Below are 21,523 nucleotides of genomic sequence, written 5' to 3'. Positions count from 1 at the left end.
ACTCACAGGGATTATCTCGATGATCGATAAACCCTAATGAGTTGAGTTGGAATCGTTCCAATCCATTGAAAGGAGTTTTCAATGATATTATGATAGAGATCATAATATATCTCACTACCAGTCAGAGTAGAACCTATGGGGTCACACACACTAGAAGTATTGACCGATCCGATGGTTGAAAAGTGATTATGAATCACGAGTAATCAATTCGATTGATAAGAAGTTGAAGAAGGAATGGGAATTAATTAATTGGACTTGAAACAAGAGTCCTACTTCGAGTAGGATTCCTAGAGTCCTAATTGGATTAGGACTGGGAATCCTAGTTAGAGTAGGACTGGGATTCCTACTTGGAATAGGATTCCTACAATCCTAATGAGATTAGGAGTTTTGAATTAAAATTGGATTCCTACTTGGAATAGGATTCCTAGAGTCCTAATCGGATTAGGATTTCGGATTCAAATAGAGTCCTAATTGGATTAGGACTAAAATTAAATATGTCCTAATTTGGATTAGGGTTTCTTAAGTCACAATTAATTATTAATCTAATGAATCAATAAGACTCCTAATTGGATTAGGATTGAAGAGTTCAATTGAGTCAAAATTGATTTAAGTTCTAATTGGATTAGGACTTATCTAGATTGGATCCAAATTGGTTCACCCTTGGGCTAAGCCTAATTGGATTAGGGCTTGACCACATTAGGGCATTCCAATCCCTACCTAATATGGATTAGGGTTTACCATGAGGAAGGGGATAAGCCCCTCCCCTTTCCACGTGGAGAAGGGAGAAGAGACGGCGCCCCCTCTTAGGAAAGACATCAAGAACTCCTAAATGTTAGGAGCTCCACATGTCTATAAAAAGGGACTTGTGGGCGGCACCTAGGGCATAGAAGAAGTCCTCTTCCTCCTTGCCGTATGCCTCCCTCTCCTCTCCTCTTGGTTCAGCTGCAAGCAAGGAAGATAAAAGCCAAAGGTGTTGGTGGCATCCTCTTCCTCCCTTCTTCCTTCCAACGCAGGGAAAAGAAAGAAGGCTGCGTGGGGATTCTTCTTCTTCCTCTTCTTCATCCTTCTTCTTCCTCCTCTCAAGCACAATCAAGGGTTGATTGAAAGAGAGGAAATCAGCCATCAAAAGAAGTCTTTGCAAGGGAGCTAGCACCCCGGGAAGACAAGAAAGCTTTGATCGGTCCTCTGCTTCGTGTGGATACCCGTAGAGGCCGGACGTTTGAACGGCTTCAAACGAACCTTCATCCTAAAACCACAAACTTCAGTTTGCGGTGATCATCTACCCGCACAAGGTGAAGATCTGATCTTCTAATGATTTTAAAAGTTTTTAATTCCTGCCTAACTACGAACGGTTCATGAAACAACGTTCATGAGATGAACGTCGATCCCGCACATGCCTCTTCCGTTGCCATCTGATTTTTTTTGAAATATCAGCGGCATGGGCGGGTTCCCAACACCTAGCCTCTAACTTGTCCGACTACAAACTTGTCCGCCTGTAGTCGCTTGACGTGGGCCGGACATCCTCAAATCTTGAGATGACCAAGACTCGGCTTCTTACCCTGTCATATCTCATATGGTGTGGTAGGAACGGATTTAGAGGAAACTCTATTCAATAAATAAATTGCGGTAAGTAAGGCATCTCCCCAAAGAAACATAGGTAAATCAGTAAAGCTCATCATGGATCGGACAATATCTAATAGAGTCCGATTCCTCCTCTCTGACATCACGTTGAGTTGAGGTGCACCCGGAGGCGTCCATTGTGAGACTATGCCATTTTTCTTGAGATAGTTCCAAAATTTTTCACTAAGGTATTATCCTCCTTGATCTGCTCGAAAAGCCTTAAGGGGTTTTCCAGTTTGTTTTTCTACTTCATTTCTGAACTCTTTGAACTTTTCAAAAGATTCAAATTTGTGTCTCATAAGATACACATACCAATATCATGAATAATTATCGGTAAAGATAATGAAGTACGAATAACGGCCTCTGGCCAGCACATCGAATGGACCACACACATCAGTGTGTACCAGGGTAAGTATTTTAGTGGTCCTCTTTCTATGTCCTACAAAGGGTAGTCTAGCCATTTTTTCCTGAAGACAGGACTCGCAAAGTGGATATGAGTCGGAAGTCAATGAGCCGAGAAGCCCATCTTTCTTCGTTTTGTTCATTCTGTCCTCTCTAATATGGCCAAGCCTGAGGTGCCACAAATACTTCTAGTTTATCTCATCTCTAGATCTTTTAGATCCTATGGCACTCACTACTTGCTCAGACACATTCACAGACACATCGATATATAAGTGATAGAGACTGTCAATCATGAAACCACATGCAACTAATTTATTTCTGAAATAAATAGAATAGCAGTCTTTGTCAAATATAAAAACATGACCATCCTGTGCTAAACTCGAAATAGAAATCAAATTTCTGCTAGCAGCAGAGACATAATAACAGTCTCTAAGTAATAAACTAAAATCAGACGGTAGTCGCAGAGGATAGGTGCCTACAGTTATAGCAGCAATTCTTGCCCCGTTACTAACCCGAAGGGTTACTGCACCTTCCGTCAGCCTCCTACTTTTCTTTAGATCCTGCATAGTAGTGCACAAATGAGCACTAGAACCAAAATCTATAACCCAACAAGAAGTAGAAGAGACCGTAAGGTTAGTTTTAATTACGAGCAAGTCTAACATACCTTCTGAAGGTGTGTCTGCCTTTTTGTTCTTCAGGCTCTCAAGGTATGAAGGGCAGTTTCTTTTCCAGTGGCCATCGACATTGCAGTAGAAATATTTTTCTTTGTCATTAGCCTTTTTCTTATGAACTTTCTTCTTTGACTTCTTGTCTTTCGTCTGCTTCTTTGCAGGCTTCTTTTTCTTCCAAATAGACTTTCTCTTCGAACCAAAAGTCATCTCAACTGTAAGAACAGAGCCCCTTGAACCTTTCAAGGCCCCCTCAACAGTTACCAACATGTTCAACAATTCAGTCTTAGTGCATTCAATCTTATTCATATGGTAGTTTACTATAAACTGCCCAAATGAATCAGGAAGGGATTGCAGGATCAGATCTATTTGCAATTCCTTGTGCATGGTCATACCGAGCTTCTCAAGCTCCTCTAGATCCTTGATCATAGTCCGACATTGATCATGGACAGACTGCCCCTCGCGCATCTTTGCCTTGAAGAGCTTCTTGGATACTTCAAAGCGTGCTGTGCGGCTCTGCTCACCATACAACTCTTGCAGGTGTACCAGTATCTCCCTAGCTGTCTTCATATTCTCATGCTGGCATTGAAGTTCATTAGTCATGGATGCCATGATGTAGCACTTGACCCTAATGTCATCGTCCGTCCATTTTTCATGCGTCTCATGCTGATCATCGGTCGGACGTGATGGTAACCTGGGGATATCATTCTCGAGCACATAGCCTATTTTCTCGTAACTCAGAATAATTTTGAGATTTCTAAGCCAGTCTTTGTAATTAGTTCCAGTCAGTCTGTTGGTCTCAAGGATACGGGTCAAAGGGTTCGAAGCTGACATTGTGATCTATAGAGAGTAAAGATTCTAGTTAGACTTTATACTTGATCTTAATTTGTTCTAGAAACTTTTAAAACAAATGTGCTCCCACTATTTTCTCGAATCTCTCATACTCCCCTGATGGAGAAACGAAAACCCTACGCGACTAGAGTTTCTAGTGGGTACTGCGGTCTCACCGATTTACATGCCGCCTCACATAATAGTTATTGGTGACATATAAATGGATGAGTGTACAACTCTTGTACAATGCTTCTTAAGCAAATTGCAGTGGTACTTGGTTTCTAAGTTATGAAGACCTCACCTAACAGTTATTGGCCCCATTCCTTAGTTAAGTCAGACCCACCGTATAACCGCAGAAATAAAGTCGTCATTAGGTCCTCACCTAATAGTTATTGGTGCCCAACCCCACCATTATCCCGCAATATCTCATGTCTAATAGAGAGGTCCAGTCCCCCGATGCAACTAGCCCACTGTGTCCAGCCGAGATAAATCAACACCAGAAAGACCTTGGCAACTCTACTACGGTGGAAGACCTATGGACTTAATATTGTGAAATCATGTCTTACTATTTGCAACGTTGAGCTCTTCATAAGAGGTAATCGAGCAATTGGCCAGGTAAGCAGGTGGGAGGCTCCCCTTACTCGGAGAGTAAGGTCCTAATTAAGTAACCACCTTTTAGGCTTTCATAAACACCAATTAGATCAATTAATCTAATATGACTAGCTCATGTTGGTTCACTCTCGACTAATTGAGGAGGTTTGTATTTAGGTCTCTGTCGATCGATTATTCACATCTCATGCAAATATATATATCTATCAGCATGGACATAAGCATAAACATCCAGGCATAATATTAACAAATAAATATAACTGGTGATGATCATGGATTCAGGATGGGGTCATTGTACAAGCACATGCACGTCAATTGGTTAGATCGTCTTCAACTCTTGACTCGATCTTGATCTCCTAGGTCCAATTATGATCAACAACTTGATCCATCTTCAATCAACCTTTGATCTCGATCCGCGCATGTTGAGCTTGTTGATGTACATATCGATCAACCATCGACGTACAACACACATCACAGATTACATTCCAGATTGCTTTAAAAATTAATAAAATAAAAGAATAAATTACAACCCTTTTTCATGAGACACGCAGGTCTCTAATACATAAATTTAAGATGCACGCAGGCATCTGAAAATTAAAATTACATGCCATCACATAGCATCACAGAATATCGCAGAACATTTCAGCACATTCAAAAAGGTTCATCCATGATCATCACCATACGTATCTCATGCATAAATATTATTTTCAGATCTATAATTTAACTGATTATTTCATCTCATGACTTGTTGATTATGCAAGATATGATTCTAAACATTTGTAATCAGATTATCAAAGCAATAGAATCATTAATCTAAGCATCCAAAAATCAGCATGCAGAAAAATCAGCAAGCTGAAAATTCTGCATGCAGAAAATTTCAGCAAGCATAATCCTTTAAATTTCAGATCTAAAATATCTTTAATGATTAATTCTAATCTTAATCTACATAACCTGGCTCTGATACCACCGTTAGCAACCCTTATATGCTGCAGAAAATTTTAGAAATTTTCAGATTGCAGCGGAAAGGCATATACGGGATCCGTTCATCGCATGAACATATTTTAAAACTTCATTTGTAGATAGATTAGGATTAAATCTTTTAAATCATTTTATATTATTAGAAAGATCAGATCTTCACCTTATGTGGGTAAATGGTCTCCGCAAATCTGATATTCGTGGATTTGATGGAAGGTTCGCTTGAAGCCGTACACGTGTCCGGCCTTTATGGGTATCCACACGAAGTAAAGCACCGATCGAAGCTTTTGAATCTTCCCGGGGTGCTAGCTCCCTTGTAGAGATAGCTATTGATGGCTGAAGTCCTCTCTTTTGAATCAACTCTTGATTGCCTTGAGAGGAGGAAGAAGAAGGAGGGATCTAGGAAGAAGAATGCAAGGCCCTTCACAGCCTTTTCTTTTCAATGCACTAGAACCAAGGAAGAAGGTCCAAGAGGAGATGCACGCCTCCTTTTTTTTTTTCCTTCTTGCTGATGGTGGATGAAAGGAGGAAGAGAGGAGCTCTTGTTCACGGCTGAAAGAAGGAAAAATACCATAAAAATTTGTAGCCCTTTAAAGCCCCCTTTTTATGGCGTGTGGATAGAGATGAGCTCCTAAATTTTAGGAGCTCATCTTTATCCCCTTTTTAATAAAAATGAGGAGGGGTGTAGCCCTTCCTTTTTCCCTCACATATCCAGCCAAGGGCCTCTTCTCCCATATGGTTAGCCTCACTTAATCAAATTAAGTGGAGATTGGGTTAGGACTAGTTCTAGGTCCAATCCTATTCAAAATAGGATTATGTGCATCCATTTTAATTCCTCCAAATCCTAATTCAACTAGAATTTAATTGAACAATGACTCAATTGAACTCTTCAATCCTAATCCAATTAGGAGTCTTTTAATTAATTAGATTAAAATTAATTAGGACTTAAGAAAATTCTAATCTAATTAGGACTTATTAAATTTCAGCCCTAAGGCAATTAGGACTTTAGAAATCCTACTCCAAGTAGGACTCTAATTTAATTTGAAATTCTAATCCAATTAGGACTCCAACGATCCTACTCCAATTAGAACTCATGATCAAGTCCAATTAATTAAATTAAATTACAATCTGATTGCAATTATTCCTTCTTCAACTCACTAACTCTTAGCGGGTTAACCAATTATCAATCAAATTGATTATTTGTGATTCCTAATCACAATTCAACCATCGGATCGGTCAATACCTCTAATGTGTGTGACCCCATAGGTTCTATTCTGACTGATAGTGAGATATATTGCGATTTTTATCACAATATCATTGAAAACTCCTTTCAATGGGTTGAAACAATTACAACTCAACTCACCAAGGATCATCGACCATCAAGATGGTCCCTGTGAGTCTCGCCATCCACCAGTGATACCTAGCAGCATGTAGTGGCAACCCAGCAGAATAAAATGATGAATCTCTAGGTGCAGTTATCGTATGATACAGTCCTTCTATTGTGGATTCCTATAGAACGGAGGTCTTGGATAACTCGTCAAACCCCGTCGTCTGTCATATGTCTAGATTTATTTGACTTGAGTTCGAGAGTGGAAAACTCTTTCTCCACTGTATATATATTGTCCTAGCCAAGGTCTTACGAACTCAGTCTTATAAATCATATAGGATCTCTCCTCATCTATCAAGGTCGATAGATTCCATGTAGGTGCATATCCTACTCTTATAGTGAACCTACTGCAACCAATCTACACTACAAGGACCCATATGACTAGAGACCATGTATATGTGTAGTCAAACTACAATAACGTCACTGTGAGTAGCCGAAGCATCGTAGGTCAAAGGACCAGTCATACTACTGCAACATCAAGCAAGTCACTGACGAGTGGATAGACATCCAATTGACTTCTTGTCTTGGTCACGCTCAGTACCCTTGTTCTCTAACAAGCACCTGCACTATCACCTCAGTGTCCCTACACTATGGACTCGAGTCTCATCCATCCATAAGAAAAACGATCTGTGCACTGATCTTATCGGATCGATCACCGTCCTCGCGATGATCCATTGATCATGAGCATTTAGAAATTAATCACCAATGATACATGACTCAAATTCTCAACTCTTGAGAATATGTATCATCATCTTATTAATTTCTTGGACAATTCATAGACACATAAACAATATGAATAAAAAAGATGCCCATTTTTATTATTCAATAATAATAAAGTCAAGTACCAAACTATTTTCCAGAATTAATAATGTGTCATCCAGATTGGCTTCTAGGGCATATATCTAACAATTTACTGATAACTTATCAAGGTTCGGTTTTGTGTATCTAATGAAACATAAATCCAAAGCCTTTGATAAATTTAAAGAGTATCAAAATATGGTCGAAAAATAAACTGGGAAGTGTATTAAAATCCTTTGATCTGATCGAGGAGGAGAATACCTTTCTAGTGAATTTTTAGACTATCTTAAATTAAAGGGTATACTCTCTGAATGGACACCTCCATATATGCCACAATTAAATGGTCTAGCTGAAAGGAGGAATCGTACCTTATTAGATATGGTACGGTCCATGATGTGCTTCACAAATTTTTCAATTTTCTTCTGGGGACATGCCCAAGAAACTGCTGCATTAGTATTAAATAGAGTACCATCTAAATCTGTATCGAGCACTCCATATGAGATATGGAAAGGAAAGAAATCTAATCTTAAATATCCTAAGATATGGGGTTGTCATGCTTATGTCAAAAAAAAATTTGGACATAAACTAAGTGCTAGATCGGACAAGTGTATATTTGTAGGTTATCCTAAAGATAGTTTAGGATATATCTTCTATGATCCTACCAAACAAAAAGTATTTGTTGCTAGGCATGCCACTTTCTTGAAAAAAGAGTTTTTCTTAGAAAAGAGCAAGAATAGAAGAATTGAACTTGATGAAGTTCAAGACCTACAAGGTGAGACACATAATAATCCTCAACCAGATGTACCCATGGAAGAGGTACAGCCACTACACACTACTCCTCTCCGAAGGTCATAAAGAGTGCGAAATGCACTTGAGAGGTATGGATTTATCATTGAGAATGGTGAAGCCCACATCGTTGATAATGATGACCCTCTGATCTATTCGAAAGCTGTCAAGAGTAGGAACTCTGACAGATGGCTGGACGCCATGATATCCGAGATAGATTCTATGTATACAAACCAAGTATGGACTTTGGTTGATGCACCTGAGAGAGTGATTCCAATAGGGTGCAAATGGGTATACAAGAAGAAGATAGAAGCTGATGGCCAAGTAGAAACCTACAAGGCCAGGCTAGTGGCAAAAGATTTCAGGCAAAAATAAGTTATTGATTATGATGAAACTTTTTCGCCAGTAGCTATGCTCAAATCTATTCGGATTATGCTTGCTATAGCTGCATACTTGATTATGAGATCTGGCAGATGGATGTTAAAACTGCCTTCCTTAATGGTCACCTTGAGAAAGAGGTTTATATGACATAGCCAGAGGGATTTGTCTCAAGAGGGAGAGCAAATCAAGTATGTAGGCTTAAGAAATTCATTTATGGATTAAAGCAGGCATCTAGGAGTTGGAACATCCATTTTGACATGATAGTCAAAGAGTTTGGCTTCATTAAAAATGTAGATGAACCTTGTGTGTACAAGAAGACTAGTGGGAGTGCTATTATCTTCTTGATATTCTATGTGGATGATATATTGGTCATTGGAAATGATGTTCCAATGATGCAATCAGTCAAGACTTGGCTATCAAAGAAAATTTTCATGAAAGACTTGGGTGAAGCATCCTATATACTTGGTATAAGGATCTATAGAGATAGATCTAAAATAATGCTAGGTTTGTCCCAGTCTAGGTACATAGATAATGTGTTGAAGAGGTTCAGCATGGATGGAAGTAAGAAAGGTTTTCTTACCCATAGGACATGGCATACAACTCTCTAGGAAGATGTCTCCTAAGACATCTGAAGAGAGGAATAGAATGAGTTCTATTCCCTATGCTTCGGCAGTAGGGTCGATCATGTATGCTATGCTATGTACCAGGCCTGATGTAGCTTATGCCTTGGGCATAGTAAGTAGATTTCAGGCAGATCCTGAGGAGGATCATTGAAAAATTGTGAAAAGCATTCTCAAATACTTGAGAAAGACTAGAGATGTTTTTCTGATTTATGGAGGATCAGAATTGAAACTAGAAGGCTATTCAGATTCTAGCTTTCAATCTGATCCAGATGATAGCAAGTCAATCTCTGGATATATCTTCACTTTGAATGGTGGAGCTGTGAGTTGGAAGAGTTCCAAACAGCAAACTGTAGCTGACTCAACTACTGAGGCAGAATACATAGTTGTTAGTGAAGCTGCTAAGGAAGTAGTCTGGACGAAGAAGTTCATCACAAAGTTGGGTGTAGTTCCTGAGATTGCCGGACCAGTCCCAGTTTATTGCGATAATACTGGAGCTGTTGCACAGGCTAAGGAACCAAGGTCTCATCATAGATTCAAGCACATTTTGAGACGCTTCCATCTTGTTCGAGAGATAATCAAAAGACAAGACGTCAAGATTGAACGAGTAGACACAAAGAACAATATAGCAGATCCATTTACTAAAGCTCTACCACAACAGCAATTCAATCGTCACCTCGATTGTATAGGATTAAAATATAAGGGCGATTGGCTTTAGTGCAAGTGGGAGATTGAAAGAGTAGATGCCCTATGAGCCAATTATTTGATGGGTTTCTCTTTGTAATCCTCCAAATCATGTACTTTAACACTTGATATATATAAATAAAGGCATTGTGTTTCATCATTTGCTGCTTATCTGTTTTATTGTTGGATGATGAACCCCATAAATTAGGACATTGGTTTTAGGATTATGATGAGATCATACCAGTGAGACCTAAAATCCTAAAATTCTAATTGAGAATATTCCCAGTCAAATTGGTATATTGAGTCGGGGATCAATATTATCGGAAAGACTGGCACATCTTATGTATGCTCAATGTAGAGGGTGATTGATCTTACAATCACTTGTGTGAGACACTAATACAAAGATGTGGGTGCTCATTAGAGGAATGAGTTCACTGAAATGACCAGTCATGAGAACATCTTATGGATTCTTACTTAATTGTCAAAAGATGGTTCTCATAGTGGGAGTTGTGTAAGTGATCCTTAGACCTGAGATCACCATGGTACCTTGTGCACTTGAACCTATGTTTTGGTTTACCCTCATTCACGACATTGCGTTGTGTACGGGGTATTCTAGATATGGTGGATTTTGTACGAAGGTTGTGAGTAGGTCAACAAGGAATTAGTCACTTCTAGTAAGAGAAGGTAACATCCTACTTACTCTAATCTCATGATGATTCAAGAAGCCTTTGATCAAAGCAAAATGAAAAATTAGAAAGAGTTTCTAATGTTTCATTGTTTGAATTATCATATAAAAGATTAAGAGAGACATGAATAAGTGATTGAGTTTGATATTGATCTATACTCATGCACTTATTCAAGATGTAGTATGACTGAGGGATTAAATTGCACGGTAACTTGCCACTGAAGGATATGTTTGGATTTGTCCAATACATTCCTCATCTTCCGGGTAGACATGATACATTGCTAGACGTCAATCTTGTCTTGTGGGTTGATCGGATCAAAGAGTTTGATTAGATCAAAGCATCGGAAAGGTTCTGATTGCTAAGTCAGGTTTAGCACTAAATTGGACCTAAATTGGATTAGAGGTATTCTAATCAGGTTAGGTCAACTTGCACCTACACATACTGCTGGCTAAGATAAGGAACTTAATGGGTCACACACAAGAAAATTGATCAAGGGTCTAATTGGATTAGATCATGTTTGCAAGATGAACATGCTAGCACGTGTTGCAAACCCTGGCTCCTGATTCAAATTAAATTCGAATCTGATTCTTAGATTAGGTTGATCTAATATGATTAGATCATGACCTAAGATGGTTTAGCCAAGAGTTGGAACCCATTTGGTTTTAATTAGACATGATTTGATTAGGTTTAATGTTTCCTTTAAGTTGGTTAAACCCAATTGGATTGGGTTTGATAGGGCCTTCACTTCTGGACCATTGGATGGCTTTCTGGATGAAGGATCTGGTCCACTGGTTGGTGCCTTCATCTGGACCATTGGATGGCTTCCTGGATGAAGGATCTGGTCCATTGGTCAGCGCCTGAATCTGGACCACTGGATGGCTTTCTGGATGAAAGATCTGGACCATTGGTCAGTGCCTGAATCTGGACCACTGGATGGCTCTCTGGATGAAAGATCTGGACCATTGCTCAGCGTCTGAATCTGGACCATTGGTGATGGCATCTTGCTTCTGGACCATTGGATGGCACCCTGGATGGTGATGCTTTGATCTGGACCATTAGATGGCGCCTAGATCTAGACCATTGGCTTTGGTTCCCTGTATTTGGGCCCTTGGATCATCAGGATTTAAGAGGAAGACGTGAGAAAGAAGCGTATCATTAGATATAGCTTTTTCTAAAGCTTGATACACCCTTCTTCTTAGCGCCCCATCATGATGGGATGCCCCTCTTGGCACACGCCTCATCATGATGAGGCGTGTGGATGGGATGCATCCCTTTGTGATGCATCCCTCCACCTCTTATAAATAAGGAGGCTCCCTAGGGTTCTAAAAATCATCCGAGAAAAAGCCTCTCCTTCTCTCTCCCTTATCTCTTCTTTCTTACAAGCCTCTCTCTTTTGTCCTAACCCAAGACAAGAGTGTCATCTTTAGGTCAAAAAGGCTAGTGAATGATTTAGAGATAGAAAGGAAGAAGGAAGTGAAGAAAAATCAGCCAATTAAATTCTTTGGAAGGATTGAACAACTAGAATCAAGTTTTAGTGGAGATAGAGTCTTGAACCCATTCCTATGTGGATCAACATTGGAGGGTGAACATTTGGGCACCTTAGGACATCTTCAGACATATTGGATATAGCGTGACAGGTATTCTTCTATACCAAGATTATATTTTCTACATTATTTGGTTATACTATTAAGGTGATCTTGGTTTATTAGGATTTCATATAATGGATTTTATAAGAAAAATTTTATAATCCCGTATCTTCCGTTGCGCCCTAGGGCACTGGAAAACCCAACAATGATGACGCACATCTTCAGCCTAGAGGAGGCATACCAACTCGCCATTCGAGTTGAATCGCAGCTATGACAAAGACGCCCTGCGCAAACACTGGTTTCACGATGGTTTTCTGAGCGCAACGCCAACCGAGGAGTTCCTTTTCTCAAGGTAATGTTAGCATCCCTCATATGTCATGAAAATTTCGAAATAATTTTCAGATTGCAGCGGAAAAACATATGCGGGATCCGTTCATCGCATGAACGTATTTTAAAACCATTCGTTTGTAGATAGATTAGAATTAAATTATTTCAAACCATTTTAAAATCATTAAGAAGATCAGATCTTCACCTTGTGCAGGTAGATGGTCTCCGCAAATCTGATTTACGTGGTATTTGATCAAGGCTCAGTGGAAGCCGCACACGCGTCCGGCCTCTACAGATATCCACACGAAGTACTAACTCGATCGAAGCCTTTGGATCTCACCGGGGTGCTAGCTCCCTTGCAGAGATGGCTATGGATGGCTGAAGTCCTCTCCTTTGAATCAATCTTTGATTGGCTTGAGAGGAGGAAGAAGAAGGAAGTGCCAAGGAAGAAGAAATGAAGGCTCTCTGCAGCCTTTTTCTTTTCCTTGCGCTAGAACCAAAAGAAGAAAGGGAAGGAGATCACATCACCCTTGATTTCTTCCCTTGTTGCTTGCAGATGGAAGGATGAATGGGAGAGGAGGTTTGCTGCCGTGAAAGCCAAGGAAAAACATTAAGAATGCTGGCCGAAATCCCCTTCCCTTTTAATTCCTTAAGAGATAAGGATGAGTTCCTATTTTCTAGGAACTCATCTTTATCTCTTCTTTTGGCTAGTTAGGAGGGGCGTACGCCCCTCCTTTTCTCTCCACATTCGGCAGCAAGGGAGGGGCATACGCCCCTCCCTCTTATCCCTTTTAATTAGCCACTTAATCATATTAAGTGGCTATTTGGTTTGGATCCAATGCACGGGTTCAATTCTATTCAAAATAGAATTAGGTGCACTCATTTCCTTTCATTCCAAATCCTAATCCAGTTAGGATTTAATTGAACCATGACTCTATTGAACTCTTAAATCCTAATCCAATTAGGAGTCATGAGATTAATTAGATTAAAATTAAAATTAATTAGGACTTAAGAAAATCCTAATCTAATTAGGACTTGTTCAAATTTCAGCCCTAAGACAATTAGGACTCTAGAAATCCTATTCCAAATAGGATTCTAATTTAGTTTGAAATCCTAATCCAATTAGGACTCCATGATTCCCACTCCAAGTAGGACTCATGATCAAGTCCAATTAATTAAATCCAATTAATTAAATTAAATTGCAATCCGATTGCAATTATTCCTTCTTCTAGCCACTAACTCTTAGCGGGTTTTCATTTATCAATCTAATTGATTATTTGTGATTCCTAATCACATTCAACCATTGGATCGGTCAATACCTCTAATGTGTGTGACCCCATAGGTTTCATTCTGACTGGTAGTGAGATATATTGCGATCTCTATCACAATATCATTGAAAACTCCTTTCAATGGGTTGAAACAATTCCAACTCAACTCATCAGGGATTATCGACCATCGAGATGATCCCTGTGAGTCTCACCATCCACCAGTGACACCTAGCAGTATGTAGTGGCCACCCAGCAGAATAGAATGATGAACCTCTAGGTGCAGTTATCGTATGATACAGTCCTTCTATCGTGGATCCCTACAGATCGGAGGTCATGGAAAACTCGTCAAACTCCGTCGTCTGTCATATGTCTAGATTTATTTGACTTGAGTTCGATAGTGAAAAACTCTTTCTCCACTTTATATTTCTGCCCTGGCCAAGGTCTTAGAACTCAGTCTAACAAATCACATAGGATCACTCCTCTTCTATCAAGGTCGATAGATTCCATGTAAGTGCATACCCTACTCCTACAGTGAACTTACTGCAGCCAATCTACACTATAAGGACCCATATGGCTAGAGACCATGTATACGTGTAGTCAAACTACAATAACCTCACTGTGAGTAGCCGAAGCACCGCAGGTCAAAGGACCAGTCATACTACTGCAACATCAAGCAAGTCACTGACGAGTGGATAGACATCCAAGTGACTTCTTGTTTTGGTCACGCTCAGTACCCTTGTTCTCTAACAAGCACCTGCACTATCACTTCAGTGTCCCTACACTGTGGACTCGAGTCTCGTCCATCCAGAAGAAAAGTGATCTGTGCACTGATCGGATCGATCACCGTCCTCGTGATGATCCATTGATCAGGAGCATTTAGAAATAAATCACCAATGATACATGGCTCAAATTCTCAACTCTTGAGAATATGTATCATCATCTTATTAATTTCTTGGACGATTCATAGACACATAAAAAATATGAATGAAAAAGATGCCCATTTATTATTCAATAATAATAAAGTCAAGTACAAATTTATGTCCTAGAAGTAATAATGTGTCCGCCAGATTGGCTTCTAGGGCATACATCTAACAATCTCCCACTTGCACTAAAGCCAATTAGACATATATCTAAGTCCCATCTTCTCAAAGTGGGCTTCTGTCTTCTGCTGATTTAACTGCTTAGTGAGCGGGTCTGCCACGTTGTCCGTGGAGTCTACTCTCTACACCTCGACATATTTCTTCTCGAGGTATTCGCGTATGAGGTGAAAGCGCCGCTCTATGTGCTTGGACTTCTGATGAGACCTTGGCTCCTTAGCAAGAGCTATGGCGCCATTATTATCGCAGTAGAGTGTGATGGCATCCGATGGCATTACATCTAGCTCTGCAATGAATTTGTTGAACCAGAAGGCTTCCTTTGCAGCTTCAGAGGCGGCGATATACTCAGCTTCCATGGTAGAATCAGCAATGATCGGTTGTTTGGAACTCTTCCAATTTACCGTACCACCATTGCACAAGAACACATATCCAGATGTAGACTTTCTATCATCAATATCAGTCATAAAGTCTGAATCTGTGTATCCTTCTACCTTTAACTCCGATGCTCCTCCAAAGACCAAGAACAAATCTTTAGTTCTTCTTAAGTACTTAAGAATGTTCTTCACAGCTGTCCAGTGCTCTTCACCTGGATTCGACTGATATCTGCTAGTGACACTCACAGCAAGGGCTATATCAAGTCGTGTACACAGCATGGCATACATGAGGCTTCCTATTGCAGAAGCATAAGAAATCCTGCTCATGCGTTGAATCTCTTCAGATGTGTTGGGGCACATCTTTTTGGAGAGATGAATCCCATGCCTAAGGGGTAATAGACCCCTCTTGGAGTTTTCCATACTGAACCTCTTCAGTACCTCCTCTATGTACATCTTTTGTGATAGGCCAAGCATCCTTTTAGATCTATCCCTATAGACCTTTATCCCCAAAATGTAGGATGCTTCCCCAAGGTCTTTCATGGAGAACTCTTTTGATAACCAGACCTTGACCGAGGTTAGCATAGGAATATCATTTCCTATCAGGAGGATGTCATCCACGTACAGTACGAGGAACACGACAGCACTCCCACTAACCTTCTTGTAAACACACGGTTCCTCTTCGTTCTTGATGAACTCAAACGATTTGATCGCATCATTAAAACGAGTGTTCCAACTCCGAGATGCTTGCTTTAGTCCATAGATGGACCTTTGCAGCTTGCAGACCTTGTGATCACCATCACTGGAAGTGAAACCCAAAGGCTGCTCCATATAGATATCTTCATCAAGATATCCATTCAGGAAAGCAGTTTTCACATCCATCTGCCATATTTCATAATCATGAAATGCTGCAATAGCAAGCAATGTTCGAATGGATTTCAGCATGGCTACAGGTGAAAAGGTCTCCTGATAGTCAATGCCTTCGCGCTGACTATACCCTTTCGCTACTAGCCTTGCCTTATAGGTCTCTACCTTTCTATCCGAACCTATCTTCCTTTTATAGATCCATTTACATCCAATAGGTACTATACCTTCTGGTGGATCTACTAAGGTCCAGACTTGGTTGGAATACATGGAGTCTATCTCTGACTTCATGGCTTCCAGCCATTTCTCGGAATCGATATCAGATATCGCCTCGTCGTAGGTATTGGGATCCTGTACATGTTCCCTATCTTCCATGAGGAACATTTCCTCGGTGTCCTCTACTAGTATACCTAAGTATCTATCGGGAGGATGGGAGACCCTACTAGATCTACGAGGTGGAAGAGGTACTACGTGTACTGGCTCTGTATGAATAGGTTCTATAGGATCCATGACTCGTTGCTTTTCAGAGACTCTCTCTTCAAGCTCAATTTTTCTCCCACTGCCTCTATCAAGGATAAACTGTTTTTCCAGAAAGACGGCATGTCGGCTCACAAACACATTGTGATCCTCTGAGATGTAAAAATTGTATCCTAATGACTCTTTAGGATATCCAATGAAACGAGCACTTATGGTCCTAGGCTCTAACTTGTCCGCCTGTAGTCGCTTGACATGGGCCGGACATCCCCAAATCTTGAGATGACCAAGACTCGGCTTCTTACCATGCCATATCTCATACGGTGTGGTAGGAACGGATTTAGAGGGAACTCTATTCAATAAATAAATTACGGATAATAAGGCATCTCCCCAAAGAAACATAGGTAGATCAGTGAAGCTCATCATGGATCGGACCATATCCAATAGAGTCCGATTCCTCCTTTCTGACACCCCGTTGAGTTGAGGTGTACCCGGAGGTGTCCATTGTGAGACTATGCCATTTTTCTTGAGATAATCCCGGAATTTCCCACTAAGGTATTCTCCTCCTCGATCTGATCGAAGAACCTTAAGGATTTTTCCAGTCTGTTTTTCTACTTCATTTCTGAACTCTTTGAACTTTTCAAAAGACTCAGATTTGTATCTCATAAGATACACATACCCATATCGTGAATAGTCATCGGTAAAGATAATGAAGTATGAATAACGACCCCTGGCTAGCACATCGAATGGGCCACACACATCAGTGTGTACCAGGGTAAGTATTTCAGTGGTCCTCTCCCCATGTCCTACAAAGGGTAATCTAGCCATTTTTTCTTGAAGACAGGACTTACAAACTGGATATGACTCGGAAGTCAATGGGCCAAGAAGCCCATCTTTCTCCATTTTGTTCATTCTGTCCTCTCCAATATGGCCAAGCCTGAGGTGCCACAAATACTTCTGGTTTATCTCATCTCTGGATCTTTTAGATCTTATGGCATTCACCACTTGCTCAGACATATTCACAGACACATCAATATGCAAGTGATAGAGACTGTCAATCATGAAACCACGTGCAACTAATTTATTTCTAAAATAAATAGAATAACAGTCTTTATCAAATGTCATAACATGACCATCCTGTGCTAAACATGAAACAGAAATCAAATTTCTGCTAGCAGCAGGGACATAATAACAGTCTCTAAGTAATAAACTAAATCCAGATGGTAATCGCAGAGGAGATGTCCACAGCTACAGCGGCAACTTTTGCCCCGTTGCCAACCCGAAGGGTCACTGCACCTTCTGCCAGCCTCCTACTTTCGTTTAGACCCTGCATAGTAGTGCACAAATGAGCACTAGAACCAGAATCTATAACCCAACTAGAAGTAGAAGAAACCGTAAGGTTAGTTTCAATCACGAGCAAGTCTAGCATACCTTCAGAAGGTGTGTCCCTTTTGTTCTTCAGGCTCTCGAGGTATGAAGGGCAGTTCCTTTTCCAGTGGCCGTCGACATTGCAGTGGAAACATTTTCCCTTATCATTAGCCTTTTTCTTCTGAACTTCCTTTTTAGGCTTTTTGTCTTTCTTGTGCTTCTTTGCAGACTTCTTTTTCTTCCAAGTAGACTTTCTCTTGGAACCAGAAGTCAGCTCAGCAGCCAGAACAGAGCCCCTTGAACCTTTCAAGGCCCCTTCAACAGTTACCAACATATTCAACAATTCGGTCTTTGTGCATTCAATTTTATTCATATGGTAGTTTACTATAAACTGACCAAATGAATCAGGAAGGGATTGCAGGATCAGATCTATCTGCAGTTCCTTATGCATGGACATACCGAGCTTCTCAAGTTCCTCAAGGTCCTTGATCATAGTCAAACAGTGATCGTGGACAGACTGCCCCTCACGCATCTTTGCCTTGAAGAGCCTCTTGGACACTTCAAAGCGTGCAGTGCGGCTCTGCTCACCATACAACTCTTGCAGATGAGCCAGTATTTTCCTAGCAGTCTTTATGTTCTCATGCTGGCATTGAAGTTCGTTAGTCATGGATGCCATGATGTAGCACTTGACCCTAATGTCGTCATCAGTCCACTTCTGATGCGTCTCACGCTGATCATCAGTAGGACGTGCTGGTAACCTAGGGATATCATTTTCGAGCACATACCCTATTTTCTCACAATTCAGAACAATTTTCAGGTTCCTAAGCCAGTCTTTATAGTTGGTTCCGGTCAGTCTGTTGGTCTCAAGGATTCGGGTCAAAGGGTTTGAAGCTGACATTGTGATCTGTAGAGAGTAAAGATTCTAGTTAGACTTTGTACTTGAACTTAATTTGTTCTAGGGACTTTTAAAACAAATATGCTCCCACTATTTTCTCGAATCCCTCATACTCCCCTGATGGAGAAACAAAAACCCTACGCGACTAGAATTTTTAGTGGGTACTGCGGTCTCACCGATTTACATGCCGCCTCACCTAACAGTTATTGGTGACATATAAATGGATGAGTGTACAACTCTTGTACAATGCTTCTCAAGCAAATTGCAGTGGTACTTGGTCTCTAAGTGATGAAGACCTCACCTAACAGTTATTGGTCCCATTACTTAGTTAAGTCAGACCCACCGTATAACCGCAGAAATAAAGTCGTCATTGGGTCCTCACCTAACAGTTATTGGGCCCAACCACCTAAAGTCGTCATTGGGCCCAACCCCACCTTTACCCCGCAACATCTCATGTCTAATAGAGAGGTCCAGTCCTCCGATGCAACTTGCCCACTGTGTCCAGCCGAGACAAATCAACACCGAAAAGACCTTAGCAGCTCTACTACGGTGGAAGACCTATGGACTTAATATTGCATAATCAAGTCTTAGTGTTTGCAACTTGAGTTCTTCATAAGAGGTAATCGAACAATTGGCCAGGTAAGCAGGTGGGAGGCTCCCCTTACTCAGAGAGTAAGGTCCTAATTAAGTAACCACCTTATAGGCTTGCCTAGACTCCAATTAGATCAATTAATCTAATATGACTAACTTATGTTGGTTCACCCTCGACTGATTAGGGAGGTTTCGATTTAGGTCTCACTCGATCGCGTATTCACATCTCATGCAAATATAAATCTACCCGCATAAACATAAGCATTAAACATCCAGGCATTTATCAAAAATAAAATTAAATGGTGATGATCATGGATCCAGGATGGGGTCATTTTACAAGCACATGCACGTCAATTGGTTTGATCGTCTTCAACTCTGGACTCGATCTTGATCCTCTAGGTCCAATTGTGATCAACTTCTTGATCCATCTTCAATCAACCCTTGATCTTGATCCGCGCATGTTGAGCTTGTTGATGTACATATCGATCAACCATCGACGTGCAACACACATCACAGATTACATCCCAGATTGCTTTAAAAATTAAATAAAAATAAAAATAAAATTACAACCCTTTTCATTGAGACACACAGGTCTCTAATACATGAATTTAAGATGCACGCAGGCATCTGAAAATTAAAATTACATGCATCACAGAACATCGCAGAACATTTCAACACATTCAAAGGGTCCATCCATGATCATCACCATACGCATCACATGCATAAAAAATTATTTTCAGATCTGTAATTTAACTGATTATATCATCTCATGACTTGCTGATCATGCATGATTTGATTCTAAACATTTGTAATCACATTATTAATGCTTTAGAATCATTAATCTAAGCATCTAATAATTAGTATGCAGAAAAATCAGCAAGCTGAAAATTCTGCATACATAAATTTCAGCAGGCATAATCCATTAAATTTCAGATCTAAAATACCTTGAAAAATTTAATTCTAATCTTAATCTACATAACCTGGCTCTGATACCACTGTTAGCATCCCTCATATGTCATGAAAATTTCGAAATAATTTTCAGATTGCAGCGGAAAAACATATGCGGGATCCGTTCATCGCATGAACGTACTTTAAAACCATTCGTTTGTAGATAGATTAGAATTAAATTATTTTAAACCATTTTAAAATCATTAAGAAGATCAGATCTTCACCTTGTGCAGGTAGATGGTCTCCGCAAATCTGATTTACGTGGTATTTGATCAAGGCTCAGTGGAAGCCGCACACGCGTCCGGCCTCTACAGATATCCACACGAAGTACTGACTCGATCGAAGCCTTTGGATCTCACCGGGGTGCTAGCTCCCTTGCAGAGATGGCTATGGATGGCTGAAGTCCTCTCCTTTGAATCAACCTTTGATTGGCTTGAGAGGAGGAAGAAGAAGGAAGTGCCAAGGAAGAAGAAATGAAGGCTCTCAGCAGCCTTTTTCTTTTCCTTGCGCTAGAACCAAAAGAAGAAAGGGAAGGAGATCACATCACCCTTGATTTCTTCCCTTGTTGCTTGCAGATGGAAGGAGGAATGGGAGAGGAGGTTTGCTGCCGTGAAAGCCAAGGAAAAACATTAAGAATGCTGGCCGAAATCCCCTTCCCTTTTAATTCCTTAAGAGATAAGGATGAGTTCCTATTTTCTAGGAACTCATCTTTATCTCTTCTTTTGGCTAGTTAGGAGGGGCGTACGCCCCTCCTTTTCTCTCCACATTCGGCAGCAAGGGAGGGGCATACGCCCCTCCCTCTTATCCCTTTTAATTAGCCACTTAATCTTATTAAGTGGCTATTTGGTTTGGGTCCAATGCACGGGTTCAATTCTATTCAAAATAGAATTAGGTGCACTCATTTCCTTTCATTCCAAATCCTAATCCAGTTAGGATTTAATTGAACCATGACTCTATTGAACTCTTCAATCCTAATCCAATTAGGAGTCATGAGATTAATTAGATTAAAATTAAAATTAATTAGGACTTAAGAAAATTCTAATCTAATTAGGACTTGTTCAAATTTCAGCCCTAAGACAATTAGGACTCTAGAAATTCTATTCTAAATAGGATTCTAATTTAGTTTGAAATCCTAATCCAATTAGGACTCCATGATTCCCACTCCAAGTAGGACTCATGATCAAGTCCAATTAATTAAATCCAATTAATTAAATTAAATTGCAATCCGATTGCAATTATTCCTTCTTCTAGCCACTAACTCTTAGCGGGTTTTCATTTATCAATCTA

Source organism: Phoenix dactylifera, chromosome 3 (genome assembly GCF_051530095.1).
Source record: "Phoenix dactylifera cultivar Ajwa chromosome 3, Ajwa_hap1_PhDact_Kaust_v1.1, whole genome shotgun sequence".
NCBI lineage: Eukaryota > Viridiplantae > Streptophyta > Magnoliopsida > Arecales > Arecaceae > Phoenix > Phoenix dactylifera.
This window is presented reverse-complemented; position numbering follows the sequence as displayed.